This window comes from Culex quinquefasciatus, chromosome 3 (assembly GCF_015732765.1).
Source record: "Culex quinquefasciatus strain JHB chromosome 3, VPISU_Cqui_1.0_pri_paternal, whole genome shotgun sequence".
Taxonomy (NCBI): domain Eukaryota; kingdom Metazoa; phylum Arthropoda; class Insecta; order Diptera; family Culicidae; genus Culex; species Culex quinquefasciatus.
The window spans coordinates 64,883,349-64,903,451 of NC_051863.1; the positions used below are offsets into that span (position 1 = coordinate 64,883,349).

General features: G+C 39.1%; 1 protein-coding gene across 2 annotated transcripts in view; it reads left to right on the forward strand.

The window, feature by feature from the left end:
* The first annotated feature begins 1,729 nt into the window (after positions 1-1,729).
* LOC6048879 (putative metabolite transport protein HI_1104) overlaps positions 1,730-20,103 on the forward strand; it is a 39,419-nt gene continuing 21,045 nt past the window's right edge. The window contains exons 1-2 of one of the 2 annotated variants that reach the window (XM_038262898.1): positions 1,730-2,008; positions 2,225-2,396. The gene's annotated coding sequence lies outside the window, so the exon portion shown is untranslated. Of the gene's footprint in view, positions 2,397-20,103 lie in introns of both variants that reach the window. The other variant, XM_038262897.1, reaches the window with a different exon arrangement.

Consider the following 20,103-nt stretch of genomic DNA (forward strand, 5'->3'; position numbering starts at 1 on the left):
TTCGTTAAATTTCAACGTGCATTGCCGCAAAAATGTATATTTTCTGCAATTTTTGTTCAAAACTAGTACCTAATTTGTTTAACCTAATGATTGAAAATCAACTATACTGGTGTGTTATGCATTTTACAAAACTTGTTTTTCATTGAAATGTTGATTCCAAGTTGATTCCAAAGATTCATAGAAATCGTTCGAAAAAAAGAACCTGATAAATTTATGTTTTGAACTGGTTTTGCTCCCTAACTTTATGATGTGAAATGCCTTAGTAGGTCATAGTAAAGGCCATAGTAACACCATAGTACACAGCTAAAAAAGTAGTAATCCAGCTGCGTGTAAAAGGCCTGGGTGTAAAATAAATATTGCTTTATTTTATGCAATTTTATGTGATTTTACACCCTGAAATATGTAGCCCATCAGTATGGGAAACCTACTTAACCGAAATGTCAAGCTCATATATGCGTTTATCCTTTCAGCTTTTCATCGGTCTGATGGCCGAGTGGGCTAAGGCGCCAGCACTTACTGTTGGTGCTGGGTTTGAGTCCCGGTTGAAACTTTTTTTTGTGTTTGCAAAAATTGTAGATGCAGTGTGTGATATTAAGTGTTTATTTTGACGAAATTGATGTGCATGCTTTTGCATGCGATTTTACCATCAGATTTTTTGCTGTGTAGGTCATAGTAGGTCATAGTATTTTTTCAAGGTAACTTTAGAGTAGGACGTAACCTTGAGCCTTTTCAAGCAAGGTAATGTTATTTTGCAAAATTACCTCAGAATTGCTTGAATAATTTATTTTAGAATGTTAATACACCCAAAGGAAAAATATATCTCAAAATCTGCAACATTGGATTTGCTGCAGAAAATGTCATATTTTATAACATTTTTTGCAGCAAGCCCGTAGATCATTTTTGCCCACGTGTAAAAATTTCAGCGATCTGCAGTTCTCACCAACACATATAAAGCTGGCCCGTCCCCGAGCAACACTCCAAAGAGAAGCATATGTTGGTGCTCTTTCACTCACTTTTCATCAAGCGTCCATGGCGCGGTGGTAGCGTATCGGATCAATAACCAAGAAGTTGGTGGTTCAATCCTCGTTCTGCTAAGTGTTTTTTTTTTTGTGAAATACAACCAAAAAGTCGTCGGTAATGTCGATAATTGTCGGTAACGGGCAAAAATGTCATACTCCTATATCGCAAAAAATGCATGAGGACAGATTTCATGCAGATTCTGATATACTTTCATGCCGCCATGCATCACAATCATGCGACTGCCAGTTGGGTGTAGTCATAAATAATATCAAGGCATTGCATTGTAAAGGAGATTTAAAATTTTCATTAAATTAAAAAAAATCACATTTCACGATAAAAATCAAAACATAAAACCAAATCACTAAACTAACACCACACTATTTGCATGAAAGCATGCGCTAAACAACGACAACACATCGCACAAAAAGCTGCCGGCTAATTGAGAGGGGCATCGAGGGCAAACTAAGCACCCACCAACCCAACAACCTGCCAACCAAGAACATCCAATTCGCTACCTCCCTATAGTTCTAGCAACTATCAATTCTCTTGCGCTCTTGCCTATTCCCGTTCCCAGTTTCTACACTCCGTTCTGTTCTGTTCTGTGCTGTGTTCTCAGCGCGGCCAAGCGTCAGGTCATCGTGCCGGGTGTGGCACGACGTAACACGGGGTATGAGGGTGGGAGAGAGGGTTGGACAAGTCGTGTGGTCCAGCCAGCAACGGCGGCAGTCTTCGAAGCACACCGACGACTCAGGCCGGAGATCGCGAGCGCAAAAACACAAAAAGTGCTTTTGTTATTTATTGAAGTGCCCCGGACTGATCCAAGCTTAGTTAGTGGCTGATCGGCACAAGATTCGGTTGTGCGTCCTGGTAGGAGACAACAACAACACCATCAACAGGACGGAACGAACAGAGAAATATTAGAGGACTCGGGAGAGGAAGCCCTGATTGCAGCAGACTCTGTCGAGAATAGCAGAGTGGAGCAGCTGAGGTTTTTTTTTAGTGTTTAAGTGTAATACAAAGTAATAACTAGGAAATTAGGCTGAAAATTTGGAGGTGTCCGCAAAATTTGGCACAGTAAATTTAGGCCCGAAATTGAAAGTGAAGCAACAATCGAGAGTTTGCGCGCATGTTGACTGGGAATCTCTCCTGAAAACAAAAGCAAAAGCTGGTATATTGTTATTGATCAAATCAATTGTTGCCATAGCTAAAGAAGTGTGTTCAAAATTCTAACGAAAGTGAACTGAGCTAGAAGCTAGTGTGTGAGCGTGATTGTTCCTGGTGAGAATACTTGTGATTGTGATTTCGTGCAGCAGCAATCTTGGATAGCTGGGGAAGATACCTTTGTCGAAGGTGTAGACAATTACTGGAGGTTAAAGGTGAGTGGTACTTGTTTGCTCATCGTCTCGCGTATTTAGTCATTATGAACGATTAGTTAAAAGTTGTATTTGTGAAAATGATATAAGTTGTTGATAGATTTATCCTTCTCGCCGTTTGATTTGTTTCAATTGGTTTCAAATTACAGTTTTGCTTTTTTTGGCTCTAGCAGCATTGTTCATATTTGAGTTAGATTTTTTCGTAATTTTTTTATAAATCTAAGTTATAGTTATACATCTTAGTTTAAGTACAACTTTATTTAAAGTTGTCCCTCGGTTCTGAGCGATGTCGAGGAGGTAGCAAACAAGTTAAAAAAAACTATGTAAATTTGAAATTTCAAGCTTAGTTTTCAAGAAAAAAAAGTATCGCAAACTGCTTTGTAACAGTTATGCTATAAACAAACATTTTCATATCAATAAATTCATGAAATTCATGTTTCCAGAAATTCAAAATTTGTTAAAAGCCTCAAAGTGCTCTGTTAGATTAAAAGTTGTTAGTTGCTGTTTTTAAATAAAAAATAAATCTTTCAACAATAATTAGTTTTGCCCCCTATTTTTTCAGGAACATTTTTAATGCGGACAAAATCTTGAAACAAAATTTGCAATAGCCTTATTATTATTTACTGTCTTACAAAAATAATTTTTAACAAAAATGTCAAATTCAGTTCCGTCTTCAATTCTAAAAGTATATACAATATACATACGTTAACCGTCATCTGGGCAAACATTAGTTTTTAGAGCACTTGAAAGCATTGCACTGTGCTATAATCAAAACAATTCAAAAAAAAATTGTTTAAAAATGGCAAACAGCTGTCCTAACTCGCCTCATGTGTCCCGATTCACCAAAGACCTATTCAGACTGATGTCTCGATTCGCCCCAGTTGATGTTATCCTTAAAATAAAGAAAATCACAATTTTTGAGATGAAAATATTTTTTTCAATGAAAATATAATTTTTGATGACAAAAATGTCACAGATCTAAATATCAATATTTAAACAAAATTGTGCTTAATCATTGACAAAGCTGTATTTATTAAACTTTTTTTTTAATCAGTTAAACTTTTATCAAATTTTAGATTGGGCATCGAGAAAATCGATAATAGTTATCAAAATATTTTAAATTGGATAAGACTTTGTGGAACTAATTTCTCCGGCTAAACCAGCCGAATATTTTTATTTTTACAATGTTATGTTTAGAGCCAAGAAAAGGTAGGGACATTGTTTTGCACGAAGCTCTATTTTTACATTAAAAAAAACTTTTTTAGGCAACTTTATATTCTTAACCCTCTACAACCTAACCCCACCTCCTAGGTGGGGTTTGATCTAATATAACGATAAAAACCAATTTTTCAACTAAATTTTGGTTCTTCAAAAAGGATTGGAAGGAAGAACTCTTAAAATTTATTTCGCAAAAAACCCTCTACAACCAAACACCGCCTCTAGGCGGGCTTCGATCTAAAAATTCGGCAAAAATCCATTTCCAACCAATTGTTGATCTTTAAAAAACATCGGAAAGAAGACCTCATCAAATTTTATAATTTTTGCTTTGTTTTCCCTAATATTTTTGATATTATATGTAAAAATAAGTATGAAGACAAATTTGTATTGTCCCAGATTATGCCATTAAGCATTTTTAAACAAATTAAATGATAATGGTTTCATTCTAAAGTAAAAAAAATGAGCAAAACATGAAAAAAAATAAAAAGTGGCTGTAAAAACATGAAAAAAAGTAAATAGACAAAAGATAATGATAGGAGGTGGAAGTACAATTCAAATACTATCAAAAACAAACATAAACTAAACAAGATAAAAGCATATGGGTCATTCCACCCGAAGCGGAACAGCACTTGAAAATTACCATCTCCGATTCTGCTCAAACTTGGCAGAGCTGTTGAGACTATCAAAACATGCAAAAATCCCGAATTTCATCCAAATCGGACCACCCCCTCCATTTTTGTACCCTCCCAAAAAATCGACTTTTTGGCGATTTTTGAGCAAAACCCCTATCTTCAAACGACGATAACTCAGGAACCGCAAATCATAGAGGGTCGGTCTTAGACTCAATTTTGAAGGAAATTGGACGTAGAATCCATTTCCGTGGTCAAAATTTAGATTAAAATATGTTTTCTACCTGTATTGCGCAATTGAAAACTTTAAATGGCCGTATCTCAAAACAGCCCTATTTATTTTTTAAATTTGACCTCACCATCATATTCCCCGGCCAATTTTACATAAGAATCACTTATCGACAGAAAGGAATATGTTTCGTTCCAGAGATATCGAATTTTAAAGTTTTGAGTATTTGAGATTACCTAAATTAGCTACACTCGCCGCATCTGCTAGAAGCACTTGGGCGCGTTGATCAATAATTGCTACCTGGTGTTCTGTATGATGAATTATTTTTATTTTTTTATACGATTTTGAGATAATTATTCCCTTGAACAATCTTTTTTTTGTTTAAGAATTATTTATTGGGTAATTTTAAATGCATTGTTTTTGCTGATCTCAGTGTCTTTGAACCATATTAAGTAAATTTTGAACTTTTAATATTTATTTGCAAATGCTACAGCGTTTTTACAATATAATTTTATCATTTTCATATCATTAGGAAAAATATGAAAATAATATAATTTCATATTTTTCCTAATTCCTAATTTCTTCTTTTATTTAAAGCAAGAATAAATGTAGAGCTGGCTGTAGTAGATGAAATAATTCTCATGGGTTGCCATGTGCGGTAGCGAAATAGTGCCATTCAGCAAAAACTTCAAAATCTGCCATAAGGTTTGAAAGATTGATCATATAAAACCGATTTTTTATATTGTGAGCCAGTTTCATCTGAATAATTGATAATTTTTTTTCAATTCTGATACATTTAATTTCAAAAACAAAAACATATTTTTCTGATACATGTGGACACAGCTGCATCGTCTTCCAAGATTTCGAAATGATTGACAAACAAAAAAAATCAAAAACAAGAAACTAAAAAATTTGATCTTAATCAGATCATAAATCAAATTAATCTTTGTGACTTTCTCACATTTTTCAGTTTTATACTTTGGCGTCATCCATAAAGTATGTCACGCTCTAGGGGGGGAGGGTCTGAGCAAGTGTGACATTGAGTGTTTTAAGTATAGGAAAAGTGTGACAAAGGGGGAGGGGGTAAATTTTGGCTGATTTTAGCGTGACGTACTTTATGGATGCAGCCTTTCTTTTTTTCCAGAAATCCTCCTCCTTAATCATGCTTCACGAGAGTTTAATTCATGTTAATTCATAATTTTTAACACGATAATGTATCGTACACTTTTTCTTAAGAAGTGTTATTTACAAGATCAATTGCAATTTCCTGCTAGCTCTGTGTGAATTCCATTCTGCCCTGTATTGCGTGTCATTCTTGCTCTGTCCTGTGGGCTAGCACATAAATGCACCGTATACTTTTTTTTTAATTTAAGATTATACAGCAGTTTCCTACTAATTAACTAATGATTATTTGGGATGAAATCTTATTTCAATAAATAAACAGGTATCAGTTATTGATCAACGCGCCCGAGTGCTTCTAGCATATGCGGCGAGTGTAGCTAATTTAGGTAATCACAAATACTCAAAACTTTAAAATTCGATATCTCTGGAACGAAACATATTCCTTTCTGTCGATAAGTGATTCTTATGTAAAATCGGACGGGGAATACGATGGTGAGGTCAAATTCAAAAAATAAATAGGGCTGTTTTGAGATACGGTTATTTAAAGTTTTCAATTGCGCAATACAGGTAGAAAACATATTTTAATCTAAATTTTGATCACAGAAATGGATTCTACGTCCAATTTCCTTCAAAATTGAGTCTAAGACCGACCCTCTATGATTTGCGGTTCCTGAGTTATCGTCGTTTGAAGATAGGGGTTTTGCTCAAAAATCGCCAAAAAGTCGATTTTTTGGGAGGGTACAAAAATGGAGGGGGTGGTCCGATTTGGATGAAATTCGGGATTTTTGCATGTTTTGATAGTCTCAACAGCTCTGCCAAGTTTGAGCAGAATCGGAGATGGTAATTTTCAAATTTGCATTTTTTCTTGCACACTTCAGGTGGAATGACCCATATATAAAAATGAGACAAGAAAAACATAAAGCATGAGAAGTAAAGTTTTTCGTTGAACAAAAGTTGCTCAAAATGACCTCCTAAACAGGAAAAAAAATTGGCAGTAGAGGGTTAACTTCTTTACTGCAATAAATTTCGTCGATTCAAGATGTCGCTAAACAATACATCATATTTATTGTTAACAGTTATCTGGGGAAGAAAATATCAACATATTGTGTAAAACATTACTTAAACAGTTAACCATATTCATCCTACATGACGGAACTTTATTAATGATTGATTTTCTTATACATTTTGTGCATTTGTTATTTTTCATTATGCCAAAGATCATTAGATTTTCCTACAACATTTTTAATTAACAAAAAATACCAAACAATAACGCTTTTTTAAATATATTCTGTTCATTTCTAAGATTTAAAAATAATTTTCTGTGAAAAATCATTTTTAACACTACAAAACAATCTTTAAAAATCAACAATAAAATAAATGTGTACGTAATTTTGATGCACGTTATTCAGTAACTGCATAACTATCTACCAAAAAGAACCACTTCGAAGATAATGTCCACCGTCGTCCAACTATCGCCATTTTGAAACCAAACAAATTCTTTCCGCATTCCTCTTTTATAGTTTCCCAACGAAAAATAAAAACAAATCCCATAAATCTCAGTGCCATTCGCACTACCCACCACAAGACGCAAGAGTCGCAAAAAAAAAAGTTCTTTAGAACCTTCCTCCAAAACGTTACAACCATCATGTCTCATTAAACTTTTAATATCCGGCGACGCGAAGAACAAGTCACCAACCAAACCTTCCAGTTTGATGTGCTCTCCTGGAATTCCGTCCACATTGCTTTGGATGATTCCTTCGATCAAGAACTCTTGCGAAGCAACTTGTTTTATTTCGCCACGGCGTAGTTGGCAGCTTAGAACAAATGGATTATAGATCCCCAGATCGGCGGCCTACTTCGATGCCGTACACGGACAACTTATGGCCATTAAACAGGATGATTAATAATGTGATTTTTTCGGCATAACACCTCCCAGCTTGAAGAACAGTGTTCCGCCTGCTATGATCTGGAGAGTTGAGATTATTAAATTTCGAGTCTTGGTTAGTGTGAACCATTAGTTTTAATTATCTGACTGATTGAATTTAGTTGTGAGGTTTCAAGAATGTCCGCACCTTAGCAAATACTTTAACTTAACCTTGCCAATGAATTTCGTAATTATTTAATCAGCAATAACTCGTTGCAGGTAAGACAAATGTCTAATGACCTCGGGCAATTAGAAAGGTTCAACTTTCCACAACCTTGCCCTACGGCTGACCATGGCGGGTGAACAATTTAACAGCCCACCTAATGAACCACTTTTGCCGCTGTCATGCCAAGGCACATTCCCACCGTCTGTCACCGATCGTCCGTCCAGTCCAGTGCCCGTACTGGATACACTTACAACATCGCTACCTGTTCAAAAACATTGACATTGATCTTGAATCGCGCCATTTACCATTACGCACAGTAGCGTCGTTGACAAGCGTTAACAACGTTTTTTTTTTATGGCAAGTGCTGCGTCACTTAACGTCACGCCATTATGGCGATACTTCTGACATTTGCACCGTTGGGACGTCCGCTTGTTCTCTAACAAGGTGGCAGAACGTTTGTGTCCCAGTGCAAGTGTGCAAAAGTAACAATTATAATGGCAATACGCGCATAGATTAACCCCGAATATAGGCTGGGTTCGCCCTTTGCACCGCCGTGTGACAGCTCATTAAGTGACGTTTGCGCAAATGAACGAACGCGCGCGATACCATTGATGTGGCTGCTAACAATACCACAGATTTGTGCAACCGGAGCCGACTTCAAACGGAAGTTTAAACTAGAACAACAACATGATGCTAACCTGCTCTTAAAGCTATGCTATACGGGAAGGCAGCTAGTTAACCTGCCATTGCAGAAAAATCAGCTTAAACTCAAAACTTGAGCATAATTTGTTTAGCGTGTAAGGCGCAAATTTCAAGTCAACACATTTGACAGCTCGGCGTCTTACACTCTCACTCAAAGTTGATTACTAGCTTCCCAAACCTATCGTATCATCCGCAGAGAGAACCCATTAAAAAAGGTGTTTTGTTACATCATCTACCCATCTCTGCCGGCCGTCCGACTTCATTTTTTCATTAGATTACTGCTGTACGTACGAATCTCTTTTTGCCGAACACAATTCTTGGCGGATTAGGCGGGCTCGGAACTGCCGTAGACCAAGGTCGTCATTTTTTTCATGATTCATTTTCTCGCACTGAAGTTTATTAAATATGATGATGGCTCAGGTTCTGGTGTACCAGTACAGTATAAACCGGCTTTGGGCGGTTATTATCGAGGTATTTAACGCTGGATTAATTTCCAGCAAAGTACAGAGCGAAGAGATCTAATCGATTGGTCGTTCTGTTCCGAGCGGCCTTACTGCGGATTTCCGGAAGAAATATACATATTATATTGTGTTTACCGGAATCAGTAATTAAAGTTGTGTTCGGTAAACCATCTGTCAAAATAAAAAAATAAATAAAAAATAAATGCTTCAAGACAAGAATAAGCTTTATTACAGATTATGGTTAAATGTAACTGAATTCATTAATAATTGATTTCAAATGACGATTTAAGAAAAGTTGCAGCAGAATTAGTTAATAAACTTCAGTTTGTTGAAAAATCATCAAAATCGGTTATATTTAGATTGGTAGACCATTTGTAAAATTTGAAAAAAAATATAAGTTACTAATTAGGCAGTTTTATTGGATCTCCGTTCAATTTCCCGGGGTTCCAAAATTTCCGTGAAACGGCAAATTTTCTAAAAAAAAATCCCGGGAGCATTTCCCGGGAAAAAATATTTTTTCAGAAAATTGATCTGATACTGGTTCTGATTATTATGTTGCAACAAAATTGTATAGAATACCAATAAAAATGGTCATAATATGTGTGAGGATTAATTGATGACTTGCCTGCTTACGAAAAAACCATACACAGAAAAAAATGTGTTAATTTACACAGCCCGTAATTACTGTTTCTTATGTAAACTCACTCAATGTAATGTTGAAATATGATGTAAAGAGTAAAAAGTCATGTAAATTACTCCAATGTAAATCTAAATCTAATGTTAATCATGAATCTAATGGAAACGTTGAGCATGGAAACTCAAATCTGATGAATTTCTACCTACCCGTGTTCGGCTTCCTGTAAATTGCTATTTAATGTAAATCATATATCCAATGTATTTCTGCCAAACGTTGACTTCAAAACTACCCGAACTAAAAATAGTTATATTTGGTTCTCTTTCTATCGCTCTCATACTTCGCTGGCCCACTGCCTGAGCTTCGACCTGAACAAGTCGATGCTTTAGCCGCTCGATTATAAAATGCGAAGATGGCTCAGTCGGCAGCGGGTAGCAGCAGTAACACCGAACATTCTACCCGTCGTCCATTCGATTCTAGTCCAGCGTTATTCCACTTGGCCGTCGTCGAGAAAGCGTCCCCTACCTGTGAAACAACTTTTTAAAATCATAATTTCCTTTTGCTGCCCGCTTCACTCATTTTAAAATAGAACATAGGCCACACTCTTTTCCTACTGCAATCCAAGTCGAGCTTCTCATTCCCATTGGCCAATCAGAATTAGTTGATTTGAACTAATGTAAATTCCAAAACTAATGTCAATTTTCAAAACTAATGTAAATTTCCAATGAATCTAATGTAAATTTCCAAAGAACCTAATGTAAATGTACATCATTTATCATGATACCTTTTGGTACATGATAAATAATGTAAATTTACAGGAATATTTGTTTCTGTGTAATTTTGATTGCCCAAAAAACAAGATCTATTCCCAGTTGTGAATGCTTCAGAAATTAATATCATCTCGTCGCCATCGTGCTAACTTGTCGTACGTGCATTTTGGGCCAAATTGAGTTAAGAACGCAATTTTGTGCAGCTCACAATGCCTCACCTTTTGACCTTCACAGATCCACAAAATTCGATTTCAATCCTGAGATATTCAACAAAAACCGAAAAAACTCCGTGCATTTTTGTCACTTTACATATGAAAGTAGTTTCAATCTTGTCGTGCTATCTTGTCACTCCATGAAAATTGATGTAAGTGCGACAAAAGGCCAAAGGGATTTCAGGCCAGGAAAGTCAGGATGCGTTTGTCGCACGTACAAGCTAGACTACCGTAAACATTTGTAATTATAACTCGGGACTCCAGCAACCAACTTCAAGCAAACTTCGGGACAATGCACAGAATGGTGAGCCAAACAAAACGTGTTTGTTATTGTTTACATTGCGTGCTCTCGTTTTTGAATATTCAAGGTCAAACATTAAAACGCGTTTTTCTCGGAACGTCAAAATGGCGGGTGCGACAAGATAGCACGACGACGTCGATCTGGGATAAACCGTGACTTGATATTTATAGACGAAATTGTGGGATATAAGATTGCGCTATCCCTGTACCGGTGCTACTGTCAATGCTGAGTGACGCATGTGACGTTCGCAGTCAAGCTGTGGGCCCGCCACATTGTGGTGTGTGTGTGACACAAGCTGGCTCGTCCTCTTTCATCTGTCAACCGCCTGAGTGAACGGTCGTGTAAGCGGGGGCTTCTCGTCGGAGCGGAACGCACAAATGGCGATCCTGCCAGGTTTCCACTGATTTTTTTTCAGTTGGAAGTAAATTTTCTTAGCAAACCTTTCTGCCCTACGAGAAGCCCCCAACAACAGTAAAATAGTGTTTTAAAAGTTTTTGTTGACGAGAGGTGAAAGTGAGAATGGTGAGTAGAGTGATAACGGAGCATTTTGGAACCGCAAAATAGAACGTGATAACAGTATAAAACGGACCTCTGGTGAGATGCCAGAGGTGGACACTCCTTGAGTGTGCAGACGCCAGGGGTGGACACTCCTTGAGTGTGCATTCCGGACGGGAATGCCGTCAAGGAGGAAACTGTTCCGAGATGAAACGGACCCCTGGTGAGACGCCAGGGGTGGACACTCCTTGAGTGTGCATTCCGGAAGGGAATGCCGTCAAGGAGGAAACTGTTCCGAGATGAAACGGACCCCTGGTGAGACGCCAGGGGTGGACACTCCTTGAGTGTGCATTCCGGAAGGGAATGCCGTCAAGGAGGAAACTGTTCCGGTGTTTAACGGACCTCTGGTGAGACGCCAGGGGTGGACACTCCTTGAGTGTGCATTCCGGACGGGAATGCCGTCAAGGAGGAAACTGTTCCGGTGTTTAACGGACCTCTGGTGAGACGCCAGAGGTGGACACTCCTTGAGTGTGCATTCCGGAAGGGAATGCCGTCAAGGAGGAAACAGTTCCGAGATAAAACGGACCTCTGGTGAGATGCCAGAGGTGGACACTCCTTGAGTGTGCATTCCGGAAGGGAATGCCGTCAAGGAGGAAACTGTTCCGGTTTTTAACGGACCTCTGGTGAGACGCCAGAGGTGGACACTCCTTGAGTGTGCATTCCGGAAGGGAATGCCGTCAAGGAGGAAACAGTTCCGAAATAAAACGGACCTCTGGTGAGATGCCAGAGGTGGACACTCCTTGAGTGTGCATTCCGGAAGGGAATGCCGTCAAGGAGGAAACTGTTCCGGTGTTTAACGGACCTCTGGTGAGATGCCACTCCTTGAGTGTGCATTCCGGAAGGGAATGCCGTCAAAGAGGAAACAGTTCCGACTTCCGAGATAAAACGGACCTCTGGTGAGATGCCAGAGGTGGACACTCCTTGAGTGTGCATTCCGGAAGGGAATGCCGTCAAGGAGGAAACAGTTCCGACTTCCGAGATAAAACGGACCTCTGGTGAGATGCCAGAGGTGGACACTCCTTGAGTGTGCATTCCGGAAGGGAATGCCGTCAAGGAGGAAACTGTTCCGGTTTTTAACGGACCTCTGGTGAGACGCCAGAGGTGGACACTCCTTGAGTGTGCATTCCGGAAGGGAATGCCGTCAAGGAGGAAACAGTTCCGAAATAAAACGGACCTCTGGTGAGATGCCAGAGGTGGACACTCCTTGAGTGTGCATTCCGGAAGGGAATGCCGTCAAGGAGGAAACTGTTCCGGTGTTTAACGGACCTCTGGTGAGACGCCAGAGGTGGACACTCCTTGAGTGTGCATTCCTAAAGGGAATGCCGTCAAGGAGGAAACAGTTCCGGCTTCCGAGACAAAACGGACCTCTGGTGAGATGCCAGAGGTGGACACTCCTTGAGTGTGCATTCCGGAAGGGAATGCCGTCAAGGAGGAAACTGTTCCGGTTTTTAACGGACCTCTGGTGAGATGCCAGTGATGGACTCTCCTTGAGTGTGCATTCCGGAAGGGAATGTCGTCAAGGAGGAAACAGTTCCGAGATAAAACGGCCCTCTGGTGAAACGCCAGAGATGGACACTCCTTGAGTGTGCATTCCGGAAGGGAATGCCGTCAAGGAGGAAATTGCTCTGGTGGTTAACGAACCCCTGATGAGACGCCAGGTATGGACACTCCTATAGTATGCTTTCCGAAGGAAATGCTTCCAGGGAGGGAACGGTTCCGTTGTTTAAAAAAAGAAACAGTTCCAAGATTAAACGTGTGAGAAGATTCCGGAAGGGAAAGCCAACTTGGAGAGAACCGTTTCAAGAAAGGGAGCCAGGAGCAAACCGTGAAAGTGGCGATCACAAAGAAAACATACGAATATAACAAAATAAGAACATTTCCATTTGACTCGACAAGCTATAATTATCGAGGAAAGAAGATGGTGCGGGAGAGACGCTTAAGTAATCCGCTGGCTAAATACATTCGATTCAATTCTTCATCCTCGTCGTTTGCGGAATGTTCTGTTTCAGATGTCGTTGTCCTGTTTAAGACACAATAGATGTTTGATGTGGTACTACTTTTATAGTGACCAAGGGACACTACATTCGGAACAGTTGAATTTAAAAAAAATCGAAACTAGAGAACGTGCAACGGATGCTGGTCTATAACCGAAAACTTTATAAGTAGCTGCTTTTCGTAAAAAAACCCATGCTACCAGTTCAGCGCTGTACCAACTAAATCCAATCTCAACGAGCTTGCGACAAAGCAAGATCAGCACCATCAGGGCATCGGAATGGGCTGTCATGAGAAGTTTGCCAGGTGCGTCGGGAGCTTGGACTGAAGGTGCTACGGCGCAAGTGATGATAGAAAAGCTTTTGACGAAGATCCCAGTACGAAAGCGAGCGGTCCTTCACAGTTGATGAAAGTGATGCCAAGCTCTGGTCCAGTTGTCCCAACATCGCCCCTGTTAGAAGCTATGGTACGGGTTGAACTGCTCCGGCAGACTTCTGGTCAAAGTAGATCAAATAAGCGAATACGATTCTATCAGGTGATCAAAACTTGAAGATTCAGCTTTCTGTTGATTGTTCAAGGATCGAGGTTATGCTGGACCGTCGGATGTTCTCTGAGGTGTTTTGACGGTTTTCTCAGCTAGTTTTGCTGATCGCGAACTTGTACTGATACAGATGACAAGAACAGTATAACGGAGAATCTCTCCTGCAGCGGTGGACTTGGTGTTACGAAGACTGCATGTGGTCTTCACTGGTTCACATGCTTGCGTGTTGACACAACACGGGAGACAGCCACGTTTGGAAAATGTGATGCGGAACAAAGTTGCATGATTGTGACCTTTGGTAATGCTGCTGCTGCGAGCCATGTACATGTGACGTCATCGATGCAATTGAGAGCGATCAACGGCGTGTCCACAGTTTGCTCACTCGATAATCTGGAAGCTCGGCTTCTTCCGTTAAAAAGGCTCTGGTGTTAACGGTGGTTGTGGTTGTCTGTCTTTGGCTGACCTTGTCCTCCGGTCTAGTACCGTACTTTCCTAGTCGAACGAATACCATCACCTCCTCGTTATGAAGGCTTGCTGCAAATCGCTAAAGGATTGCTAGGTAAGGTGAAACGTCTTTCCGGAGAAGAGTGAGGACCAGTCGTGTTGCGTTGAACGCCCAAAAACCACTGACATTCGACCATGAGTCCCAGGCGGTAGTTGAGCTGGAGATCGGCCTGATATGACCGGTCTGGTGAACAGACCAAAAACAACCAACTTTTCTGGGTTTTGCTGTTGTGCCATGGTGACAAACAAGCTGTCAACGAAGAGCCTAGCGGGAAAGCCAGCTGACCTTCACAGTGCTGGCAGCGGACCCCAAACTCTGGCACAGGTGCCCCAACAGAAGGTGCAAGTGTTTTCAGCTAACTTAACCTGCGCCAGCTTGCCATGGAATAACTGTGACATCACTCCTCTGCGCAGTTTAAGTCGAGTAGCTAAGCTGTTGACATTTACAAAAACTTTTATTTTTGATTATCGCCGGATAAAATCAAACTCCTCCTTCACTGTGAGTGACAGGACATTATAGCTGCGTAAAAACCGCGGTTAAAAAAATCAGCAAGTTGTGCTCAATAATATTTTGCTTACGAGAATCTGAATGTTTGGCTAAATGTTGGGTACTTAACCGGAATGATATTTGTCTCGATAGAATCGGAGGCGCTGTTGGACGAACGCAAACAAATTTTGGGTATGTCTTATTTGAGACAAATTTGATGACAAGTCTGTCAGACAATAATTGCTAATTGGCCGTTCAGGAAACTTTTTTCTGTTCCAAACATAGGTTTTATCTAGAGTTTTCTTGCTATTGGCCGTTCATCTTTGGGTTTGTGTTGGAAGGATGCAAACATGGTACTACTAAATTATTCACGATTTAGTGGATTTAGGTGCTGTTGTCAAAATTGCTATTACTGACTCCGTCACTCCGATGGAAACTAACTTTGTTTATGTATATGTTTTCCTGGCACGATTCATTGTTCGTTTGTTGTTGTTTAGGTTTTCGTGGCACGGGTGATATACTCGCACGAATGCTAACCAAGATAGCGCGTACCTATGAAATACAGCTTTGGGATGAGATTACTTTCTAACCATGCAGAAAGTTCCTGAAATTACTCAACTACGAATGCCTCGGGATTGGTTTCTTTTTCGGCAGCTGTAGAATAATTGATTTGATATAACTATTTTGCTCGACTTAAAACATTTAACAGGGTGTTAAGTGGGTAATGAAACGGTATGCCTTTATATGATAACCATTGCACATTCTGATAGTGAATGTTTTGTCAAACAATTCTTAGTTTTGGAAAGAAATATGACCGTGGATATTTTTTAATGTAGAAGGAGGATGTGGGATATAAGATTGCGCTATCCCTGTACCGGTGCTACTGTCAATGCTGAGTGACGCATGTGACGTTCGCAGTCAAGCTGTGGGCCCGCCACATTGTGGTGTGTGTGTGACACAAGCTGGCTCGTCCTCTTTCATCTGTCAACCGCCTGAGTGAACGGTCGTGTAAGCGGGGGCTTCTCGTCGGAGCGGAACGCACAGAAATGATAAGTTCAATAAGAACAGTAAATTGTTTAATTCAACTCACTGGTAAGTTCAACTTATCAGTGAGTTGAGTTCTTTCACAATTTTCTTTATTAAAAAAAATGTGCCAAAATTTGAGAAAATGTACACGTTCGCTATAATTTCGGTTTTTTTTAATTTCCCGGTAAACGAAAAATATTTTTTTCGGAAAATCCCGGGAATTTCCGGGATGCGAAATTGGACGCTCTATCTCCGATGAATGTCAGCAATTTAAAAATGGTTTAAAATTTGGTTGAAAAAACCATTTCTTTGTTATAAATATACATGTTCAAATGAACCTCACCAAACAGTTTAGTGAATACAGTCGAATCTCTGGTCGTCAATATCCAAGGGACCGCACAGTGGGCAAAAACGGGTGAAAAAATTGATTTTTTGATGCCGTCAGTTTCTGCCTATCGAAAGTATCATTTTTAATGTAAAAAATACGAGGAATCGATTGGTGGTACTCTCAATAGCGGCAAATGACGGGAAGTGGTCCATTTTACCCCATTTTGCCCTTTTTAGGGTGTTTTTTTTCGAATATCTTCAACTGCCGTAGTTTGCCGCTCTTCAAAAGTATCTTATTTTATGTAAAAAATCACGAGAAATCGATTGGTGACACTCTCAATAGCGACAAATGACGGCAAGAGCCCATTTTGCCCTATTTACCCCTTATTTATGTGTTTTTCGTTAATATCTTGAATTACTGTAGTTTCCTACAGTTTTAAAGTATGTTATTTTATGTAGAAAATCGCGAGGAATCGATTTGTGATATTTTCATTGGCGGCAAATGACAGCAAGGACCCATTTTGCCCCAGTATCCCATTTTATGTGTTTTTCGTCAATATCTTTAATTGCCGTTGTTTTTACACTTTGAAAGTATACTATTTTATGTAAAAAATCACGAGAAATCGATTGGTAACACTCTCATTGGTGGCAAATGACGGCAATGGTCATTTTGCCCCATTTAACCCCTTTTAATGTGTTTTTCGTAAATATCTTGAAATTACATTTTTTCTTACAGTTTCAACGTATATTATTTTATGCAGAAAATCACGAGGAATCGATTGATGGTGTTCTTATAAGTGGCAAACGACGGCAAATGCTCGTTTTGCCCCATTTACCCCATTTTATGTATTTTTTTAATATCTTGAATTGCCGTGGTTTTCCAAACTTTAAATGAACGTTATTTTGCATAAAATCACAAGGAATCGAATGAGAACTTTCTTATTAGCTGCAAATGACGAAAAAAGCTTATTTTGCCCATTTCATGTGTTTTGATTTCCAATACAGTTTACAAGAATGTAGACATGTAGAATGCACAGTACGTTCAAGATATTCACGAAAAACATCTCAAAAGGGAGTAAATTGGGTGAAATGGGCCCTTGTTGCCATTTGTCGCAATTCAGAGTGTTCTCAATCGATTCCTCGAGATTTTCTGCATAAAATAACATTTATTGATAGTTTGGAAAACCACGGCAATTCAAGATATAAAAGAAAATACATAAAATGGGGTAAATGGAGCAAAACGAGCATTTGCCGTCGTTTGCCGCTTATGATAACACCAACAATCGATTCCTCGTGATTTTCTGCATAAAATAATACACGTTGAAACTGTAAGAAATAATGTGATTTCAAGGTATTTACAAAAACACATTAGAAATGGGTAAAATAGGGTGAAATGGACCCTTGCCGTCATTTGCCACCAAAAAGTGTGTCAGCAATCGATTTTTCGTGATTTTTTACATAAAATAGTATACTTTCAAAATGTAAAAACAACGGCAATTAAAGATATTGACGAAAAACACATAAAATGGGATACTGGGGCAAAATGGGCCCTTGCTGTCATTTGCCGCCAATGAAAATGTCACAAATCGATTCCTCGCGATTTTCTACATAAAATAGCATACTTTAAAACTGTAGGAAACTACAGTAATTCAAGATATTAACGAAAAACACATAAATAAGGGGTAAATAGGGCAAAATGGGCTCTTGCCGTCATTTGTCGCTATTGAGAGTGTCACCAATCGATTTCTCGTGATTTTTTACATAAAATAAGATACTTTTGAAGAGCGGCAAACTACGGCAGTTGAAGATATTCGAGAAAAACACCATAAAAAAGGCAAAATGGGGTAAAATGGACCACTTCCCGTCATTTGTCGCTATTGAGAGTACCACCAATCGATTCCTCGTAATTTTTTACATTAAAATGATACTTTTGACAGACAGAAACTGACGGCATCAAAAGATCCGTTTTTTAACTCGTTTTTGCCCACTGTGGACCGTCGAGGAAAAGAAGCATCAGTTTACAGAACGCTGCAAAATGAAGACTCGATTGAAATTTGTTTTTTCTTGCTAACCAGCTATGGGAGAGAATCATGACAACGTCCAGCAAACATCCGTTTTTTCAACACAAAGAAATGTCAAACTCCCTTCAAAGCTTCGTCTCTCAAAGAAAAATGTCTACACAATCCATGAGAAAGTGTAATATTGAAAACCGAAATAGATGTTTAAAGCAAATTGAATCCAAGGGACCGTCGAGGAAGAGACCAAGAGAAAATATCGAGGAATAAAGACAATGGAAGTATGCAGTTTCAAGGGACTGAAGAATTCATCGATACATGGAGCAATATTGATATCGAGAAGATCGACAGCCAGAGAGTCGACTGTATAAGCTATTTGTTTCAAATCAAAAATATTTAAACAAAATAAAATCAGCTAAACGTATCTTGACAGATACGTAATTCATCTACTACTAGCAGACTTCATCAGTGGTCTGTTCTCGACTTCAGTCGGCTGTAGTCATGAACAGAACACTGATGAAGTCTGCAAGTACACGGAGAAAAATCAGTTCCCAAAACCGTGAACAAGCGTTTATGAAATTCGTAACCACGAACATGGGTTTCCAATTCCATAATACGATTTTAAAAACGTATCATGTATTTTGAATACTTTGTTCCGGATTTCATGAACGCTTGTACACGTTTTGAAGAACAGATTTATCTCCGTGTAGTAGACGAAATACGTATAGTGTGAGTTGGTGGAGGATTACCTCTCAATTAAAATCACTAAATTTTAGTTTTGTGGACTGAAAAAAGCTCAGAAACCATTTTCCATTCATAAGTTTTTATGGGCACCCTACTGCGTAGTTTTAAGGCGAAAAACATCAAACAATTCCCAGCAAGTGTCCTCAGCGCGCTGGCACGCAAATCAATGTTTGCTCAAGGAAACAAAACAAATTCCACCTTATTCCAACTATTGCACCATTAGCGGCGGTCCATTTGTCACTGGCTTCCCTCGTCAATTGAAGCGCCGCGCGTAAGACGCCACTCCATTCATCGCGATTGATCACAATCGGCCGCGTGTGGCACGCACGAAACGATGAATTACATTTGATTGGCGCGATTCGCACATTTTGCCAGAGTCCAGTCCTGTCACGATGCCTCATTCTCGAGTTTATAACTTTTCTCGTCAATTTATGCAATTGGCGGTGCCACCATAAGGGCACACATGAACTGCATGCGGGATTGGACTACGGGAGGGAAGATTCTGAAAAGCTAATTTGTTGATGAAAAGGTTGACTTTGATATTTATTCTTCAAAGTATTTTGTTGATTCAAAATGCAAACCTTTTTACTTACTTTGAAAATTCTGATAAATTATAAGTTTCAAGATAACGCAATGTAACGGTTTCTTTTGCAAATCTTGACAAAACATCGATCGAAATACCTCGTTCAGTGACGTGCGTTGCATAATTAATTCACAAGCTCCACTATTTGCATATAATTGATACAAATTCCTAACCATTTGGTCAAACGTGAATTGTTGCACTTGACCATCGCGAATTCAGCAAGGACTCGTAAATTGCAAAAATGAAATTCCAGTCTGCTTTAAATATTTATTGAATATTTTTCAACGCCCATAAAGTGGTGTAAAATGTTCCATGTTGACATTTTCAGCCAAGTGACACGAAATTTATGGTTCACTCGCTGATATGTTGGGGAGAGCAGTTCAGGGCACAATTTAATTGGTTTTGCCATCAGTTTGATGATGTGAGCGCACGGCGGGAGGCTGGGAGTTTTACCCACAATCACCCACATCGTTATCGTAAATTTGGTAACGCTTGGACTCGAAGTGCAAATTCGAATTAAATATGTAGCATAGTTGCATTTGATTATTGCTTGTAAAAAAAAGGCAAT